At 36.2% G+C, this 8,075-nt stretch overlaps 1 protein-coding gene across 2 annotated transcripts in view; it reads left to right on the top strand.

The window, feature by feature from the left end:
* Positions 1–8,075, top strand: part of AP1G1 (adaptor-related protein complex 1, gamma 1 subunit) — an 84,544-nt gene that overhangs the window by 1,821 nt on the left and 74,648 nt on the right. The gene's annotated exons all lie outside the window — the stretch shown is intronic.

The following is an 8,075-nucleotide window of genomic DNA, read 5'->3' as shown; positions in this document are numbered from 1 at the left end:
GGGGGATCACCACTTTTATTCTACACTGAAGTAGGTTTGCAGTATAGCATGCTTGAATAAAAAGCATTTCACAGTAATTCTCTGATGGTTTCCCACATTTCAAGTTAGTATGTGTAATTGAATCACCTCTATGTCATCTTAGCCTGGGTTTTTACATTTTCAAAAGAGAAATAATTTATTTGCGATTACAGTCCAGTGACTGCTGAAACTAAAATGTATAACTTGAACTGGGGCAAATCTTTTAATTCTTCCAATTCATGTACAAATGCATTTTTCTTATCGTCAGGTTATCAGGTAGTACATTCCTGTACTGGTCATATGATGTCTCAGTAGAAGTCTGAATGTTTTCATTATAAATAGTCAGTGTTCTTATTTGTTTTAAGGAGACTTTAAAAAAATATCTTAGTTACTATTTGTGTATTTACTCTGAAGCTATGGAGTTATTTATTTATTTTTGGTTTAAAGCAGGGGTGGGGAACTTCTGGCCCTTCATTTGGTCTGTCCCTGCCAAGGCAACCGCAGGCAGGGCTCGAAATGCAATAAATCTAGGAGCTTTTTTTCATAGCAATATAAATTTATATTAAATTAATTAAATTAAAGCGAAAGATGTTATAAATATCCAAATGGCCCTTGGCAGAATAAAGGTTCCCCACCTCTGATTTAAAGCAACTGTCAAATACCAAACATTGTGGAATACTCACTCATTTACTAAATATGTCCTTGTAGTTGCTACTGAAATGTTTCATCTCTGAGTTATAGGTTTTAAACAAGGTATTGGAAGAGCTATTAGATAGGTGTTAATTTAACTCAGTTCATTTTGTGGCACACTGTACTGGTATTTAAATGTTTTGCATTCAACTGAAGAAAGTGTCTTTTTGTCTTACAAATTATAAGCAAAATGGTGTTTAGTGCACTGTTGATTGATCAGAACAGACAGACTTGAATGTCTGCTTTGTCTAACCGTGTCGGGATTATACTTTAAATTATTGTTCAGGAAACCTTAATTCATTTTCTTTTGGGAGCAGTTCTTTGGTCTGTTTCATTGACAGCAAGCTCTAGATTTGAGAGTGAAACTATAAAGTATAAAAATAGCCAGCAAAACCTTTGGTGACCTTCTGTTTATTTTTTAAAGTAGTCTTGAATGAAATCAATGGTGTACTGAAACAAACCCGGGTTTTTGTGATTTATGAAAACTTTCTATACCAATTGAAAAAGTTGAACAAGTATTGTTCAAAAAGTTTTTTTTTGTTTGTTTGTTTTGTTAATTCTTACCTGAGGATATTTTCCCATTGATTTTTTTTAGAGAGAGCTGAAGGGAGGGGGGAAGACTCGGAGAGAAACAATTGGTTGCCTCCCACACGCCCCCTCCCCCCCTAATCAGTGGGGGATTGAGCCTGAAACCAAGGATGTACCTTTGCCCAGAATTTAATATAAGAGTATAGATAAATCTACATGTTCTCCTAATTTTAAAAACTGACCGGATCCTTCAGTACTCGTGCTCTATCCACTGAGAAAATTGGCTAGGGCTCAAAAGATTATTTTTAATTAAAAAATTGAATTTGGAAGCTACTTACCAAAACAGATTTTTGAAATGCTTAATTCCTATTTGATGAGGATTTAAAAGTTTTGTGTATACAGAGGGACTTAATTGATATCAAAATTTTTAAATTATTATTGGGTTTAGTGTCAGAAAATCTACAACAATAACTTTTCTTCAAACTCCAACAACTTGTTTAGCTGTTTTTGGTGTGTGTGATTCAATCTTTATTTGCTTTCTTTCATCCCTTTGTTAAGTTTATTCAGTTTCTTTCATTCAGGTTAATATTTAAAGTAGTAAGCAATTTTAAAATTAGGAGAATATGTAGATTTATCTAAGCTCTTATATTTCTTGGCTTATAGGATTTGAAAATCATCTTTGTCAAACAGCAGAATATTTTCATTTGCCTTTTTGCATAGAAAATATTTTTTTGTAAAGGCAGTCATTTCTGTCTTTAAAATATTTGTAGTGTAAGATTTTTTTCTTCACTGAAGGAGTAGCACAACACACTGAATTTGGTATGAATTCTGGTTACTAGAACAGTCATATCCATGTTTGAAGGGCCCTGAAGTAAGTAAATAAATAAATAAAAAACATACTTGCCAAACTTGAGTCAGCATCAACTAACATTTGTGTAAAAGTGCAAGGTTTAGGATAATGTGATTGAAATGAGAAATGCTTTTTTATCACAAGGTACTTAGAAGTTTTGTGTGTGTGTTTGTGTGTGTTGTTTTTTTATTTTTATTTTTTGGCCCACTTAAACCACTGGAATGAGAAAATTATTAATAAGTTATAAATGTCAGTGAAAAATAGACTGAGAAGGGAAAAATTAGTTTTTTAAAAGGTGGAGAAGATATTTGTGACTTTTGTACTTTATGAATATTTAAAGACATCTTAAAGGCAAGTAGTTTTTACCCCCCTTTCTCTGTTGTTACAGAGTGACAGTCACTGTGTAACCTGATATAAAGTTGCTTTGCTCACTCCAGCTTGCTTGTTGTAGCTGACTATATTTTCATTGTACCAACCATCCTTGGCTTTTCAGCTTGTCTGGCTTTGCGGTTAATGTTATGGATTCTTGGGAAGAGTAAATATGAGAAAGACATGAACTTAAATCTTTGCAACTGTAGAATTTTTGCACATCCCTTTTCACAAGCCTTTGGGTTAAAATAAAGACTGCCGAAGAATAGATGTACAGTATTTGGTTATAAGATCTAACTTGTAAATGACCACACAGTTGTACACCTCAAAGTAAAAGAAGTTCCATTAGTGCCTTTACAGCTCAATTTAGTGAAACTATTTACTAAACCTCACTATTGGGAAATTGTTCAGTTTTAAGCTGAAGAAAAGGAAGGGAAGATAATTTTTTATTCCTTTTTAGAAGTCTGCACAAAAGATTTGGTTCCTTTCTCACTTTATGAAAATTTTGAAAACATGATACTTTAAAAATATGGTCAAAATACTGGTTTGGATGAATGCTGAAACTAACTGAAAATAATTAGGCACATTGTGTAGAGTAATTGAATCTTTGCTGGTATTAGGTTTTTTTGTATGATCATTGAAGGAAAGTACTGTAAGAGGAAAGAACCTTTTTTTCTGATAGTACCCAATATATGTGGTGTTTTATAAATGTGTATCTCTTCCAGTTAATGCTTGACCTCTGTATTTTTTTTAGAAACTTTCCATGATGAAAGCTTAATAAATGTTGATTATTTTAGAAAGTAGAATGAGGAAGTAGCTTACAATCTGATTTTATTAGCATCTAGTTGTATTATTTTTATTTACATATACCGAAGTTTTTACTTTTCCTTGAATACTCCATGTTCTTTCATTCTCCTTATACCTGTTCTTCCTATACCTGGAATCTTTCTCCCTCCACCAGTGAACCTGTTCTTCCTTCTCTCTATACCCCTAGGCAAAGAGGTGCAGGCCTTTTTTAGTACTTATTGTCTACTTCCCCTATATCTTCAGAAGATAAGAACCATCTAATTTGTAGTATTCCTAGTACATAGCACAGTGCCTGACACTTAGTAGCTACTCTGTGGAATAGTTTATATGAATGAAAATAATATGAAAAAAATTGTTCAGGTGCTCAGCCATATGGTAATTGGTCGGTGCTAGAGCCAAAAGCTGTCAGGGTGCTGAGTTAATTATGCGAATCTACTGCAGGTCATTCACTTGTGACTGATAGAGTTGATGTCATTGCAGTTGATTTTCAGGTGTAGAAAATATTTACAAAACTTTATCTTCACGTCTTTGAAAATTATTTGTTTAATTCTGAAATATTATCCTTTACTCTTTTTGATTTACTCAGACTTTTTCTTATGCAAAAGCTTCCAGCAGACAGCAAAGAAATCTACTCTTCCTGCCACCTTTTTTTCTTTTGAATGTCTATTATGTAACTTATTATGCTAAGGAAACTAATAGTGAATTGAGGACTTCAGACTTTCCCCCCACCCTGAAATGGAAATATGTTGATAGTTCATTGATTTGTTACTGACGCTCTCTTAGTGTTTGAATAATCTACTTTTATAGTGCTGAGGGTTTTTTGTTTTTTCATCTATCATCTTAACTTACAAAATAATAGGTATCCATTGTAATAAGTGAAAAAAAATTTTAAAGACATACTTTAAAAAATATTTTTATTGATTTCAGAGAAGAAGAGAGAGAGACAGAGAGAGAGAGACATAGAGAGACAGAGAGAGAGAAACATCAGTGATGAGAGAGAATCCTTGATTGGCTGCCTCCTGCAAGATCTAACTTTTTTTAATATGTGTTTGGCCACACTGGGGATTGACCCCACAAGCTGGGAATTTGCCCTGACTGGGAATCAAACCGTGACCTCCTGGTTCATGGGTTGATGCTCAACCACTGAGCCAAGCTGGCTGGGCTAAAGACATACTTTTAAGAAAGCTATTCATTTCCATCCTGGCTGGTTTGGCTCAGTGGGTAGAGTGTTGGCCTGTGGTCTAAAGGGTTTTGGGTTCGATTTCGGTCAAGGGCACATGCCCAGGTTGCAGGCTCAGTCTCCAGTGGGGAGCATGCAGGAAGCAGCCAGCAACCAGTGATTCTCATCATTGATGTTTCTATCTCTCTCTCCCACTACCTTCCTCTCTGAAATCAATAAAAATATTTTTTTAAAAAAGAAAGCTATTCATTTCCCTCAACCCCTTTATTATTACTTCCTAGCCATTTTACCAGTTTATAGGTATACCTCATTATTTCTCTCCATGCTTTGGTCAAGTACTGTAGATACTTACATAAGTGTACATATGAGGTGCTTCTTTGTTTTTATATTACTCTGTAACAGGGTTTTCTTAACACATCATGGTCAGTAAATATAATTCTATTTTGTTCTTTTAAACACCGCTGTTATATCTCATAGTGTAGATGTACTATATATAATTTATTCAGCTATTTTTATGTGGACATTCAGGTTGTTTTTAGATTTTGCTACCACAAACAGTGTTACAGTGAATATCCTTGTACATACTGTATTACCTTATTTGCTGATGCTTTTATTTCTGCAAATAGGATCTCCAAGATGGGACTTCTGGGTTAAAGGAATTATATTTTACATGTTATTGTCAGATTACTTTCTAAATAGGTTGTCATAATTTCCACCCTTACAGACAGTGGGTTTTCCATATTGTCACATAGTTAGATGTAATTATTTAATTTTTACTGGACTGCTATGTGATAAATGGTTTCTCAGTTTTATTTTAAATTTAATTTCCCTGACTGTTACTGGAGCTAGCTTTTTCCCCCCGTTAATCCTCAGTTGAGAATATTTTTCCATTGATATTTTTAGAGTGGGGAGGGGCTGCGGGAGAGAAACATTGAGTTGAAAGAGGTACACATTGATTGGTTGCCTCCTGCACCCACCAGGCCGGGGCTGGGGATCGAGCCTGCTACCCAGGTATGTGCCCTTGACCAGGAATCCAATCCTCAACCTGCGACCTGACCCTTCTGTGCTAAGGCCAATGCTCTAACCAATGAGCACACCAGCCAGGGCAAGAGCTAGCTTTTTTTGTTGTTAATCCCCACCCGAAGATATTTTCCCATTGATTTTTAGAGAGAATAGAAGGAGGGAGCGGGAGAGACAGCAAGAGAGAAACATCGATGTGAGAGAGACACATTGGTTGGTCGCCTCCCACGTGCACCCTGACCAGGGCTGGGGACTGAGCCTACAGCTGAGGTATGTGCCTTTGTTTGGAATCGAACCTGGGACCCTTCGGTCCACAGGCTGATGCTTTATCCACCAAGCCAAACCAGCTAGGACAAGAGCTAGCTTTTTTTTTGATTTTTTTTTTGATTTGGATTTCCTTTATTGAGAATTGTCTATGTTCTTGGTTCATTTTTAACGTTTTCTCCTTATCTTGTAGGAACACCTTATGGTATATTAATTCTTTGTTGTATGACACATGTATTTATTCATCTGGAATTAACTTTATACGGTATGAAGAGTGTGTGGGGGTCTTAGGGTTTTTCTTTGTATAGAGAGCCGACTGTGTCAGGCCTAAATAAACCATTCTTTAAAAAAACCCGTTTGGTAATTTTCTTTTAAAAATGTTTTTATTGACTTTAGAGAAAGAAGAAGGGAGGGGAGAGAGAGAGAGAGAGAGAGAGAGAGTGATGAGAGAGAACCATTGATCGGCTGCCTCCTGCACTCTCGTACTAGGGATGTAACTGGCAACCCTGCGCATTTGCCCTGTCCGGGAAGCCAACTGGCAGCCTCTTGGTGCCAGAGGATAACGCTCAACCACTGAGCCACACTGGCCAGGCTAAATAAACCATTCTTTCCTCAATGAATTAAATACCACTATATCATATATCAAGTTCCCATGTATATTTATTCTATTTCTGGATGTTCTGTTTTTCTCTACCTGTGGTATTATTTTACTGTTTTGAATGTAACAACTTTATAGAAAGTTACATTCTATTAAGAAAAGCTCCTATCACTGTACTTTTAAAATTTCTCAATTATTTTTTTTCCTAGTTAAAACAATAATTTTATTGCTTGAGTACATAGACATTTTATGCAACCAAGGCAGAGGCTGTGGATGACTGTTCTTAAACATTTATCCTTATATCTATGTTGACTGAAAATAATTTTGTTGAGTTCAGAAAACCTCAAAAGGTCCACTGTTTGGATTACATTATATTCATATATTAATTTTGGGAGGTGTGACATTTTTTAATGATGATAATTTTTCTTTATTATGATGAATTCCCATTTGTTCAGGTCTGGTTTTAGCTTTAGGTCCTTCAGTAAAGGTTTCATTGATTTAATAGTATTCTTCACCTAGTTCCTATACCTTTAATGCTAAATTTATTCCTAGATATTTTATAGTTTTTGACACTGTTGTCAAGGGACTTTCCCCCTTCCTAACTAATGTCAGAAACGTGGGTTAAAAAAGGTTCTTTAATTTCCTATAACCTCCCCCTGCCTTCCCTAGCCCTTTCTTGGTATCCTGAATTAACAGAACTTGGATTCATGAAGAATATGCAAGGGAAAATTTATCTTAGTATTAAATCACTTATTTTTTTTTTAATATATTTTATTGATTTTTTACAGAGAGGAAGGGAGAGAGATAGAGAGTTAGAAACATCGATGAGAGAGAAACATCGACCAGCTGCCTCCTGCACATCTCCTATTGGGGATGTGCCCGCAACCCAGGTACATGCCCTTGACCGGAATCGAACCTGGGACCTTTCAGTCCGCAGGCCGACGCTCTATCCACTGAGCCAAACCGGTTTCGGCATTAAATCACTTATTAATAAACTTTCTAATGCCATCCTGTAGAAAAATAGACAGATACATGTGACACCCTCAGCTGCTCATAGCTCTCCGCTGCTAGTAGCTCGCGCCCCACCTGCCCTGAGAGCTGCTGCTCGTTTGGCCGTTAAGGCGTCAAGACCACAGGCCTTTTATGATATAGACTGCTTGGCCTTTACTGCTTTTCATGCAGCTTAATGCAGTTGAATTGTTCACTAGGTGTATTTGCATTTACATACACCTACTTTTAAAATCTCAGGTTTGGTCTTGACTGGTTTGGCTCAGTGGATAGAGCGTCGGCCTGCGGACTGAAAGGTCCCAGGTTCGATTCCGGTCAAGGGCATGTACCTGGGTTGCGGGCACATCCCCAATAGGAGATGTGCAGGAGGCAGCTGATCGATGTTTCTCTCTCATGTTTCTAGCTCTCTATCTCTCTCCCTTCCTCTCTGTAAAAAAAATCAATAAAATATATTAAAAATAAATAAATAAAATCTCAGGTTTGGTGAATGGATAATTAAGCATATTAATTACTGTGGTATTTTAGGGAGAATAGATCTTAAGACCTTTTAGAGCAGTGATTCTCAACGTCCCTAATGCCACGACCCTTTAATACAGTTCCTCATGTTGTGGTGACCCCCAATTTCATTGTTACAAATTGAACATAATTAAAGCATAGTGATTAATCACAAAAACAAATGAAATTATTATATGTGTTTTCCGATGGTCTTAGGCGACCCCTGTGAAAGGGTCCTTCGACCCCCA

The sequence above is a fragment of the Myotis brandtii genome, unplaced genomic scaffold (assembly GCF_000412655.1).
Source record: "Myotis brandtii unplaced genomic scaffold, ASM41265v1 scaffold670, whole genome shotgun sequence".
NCBI lineage: Eukaryota > Metazoa > Chordata > Mammalia > Chiroptera > Vespertilionidae > Myotis > Myotis brandtii.
The sequence above is the reverse complement of the archived record's forward strand: the minus strand, read 5'-3'. Positions and strand labels throughout refer to the sequence as shown.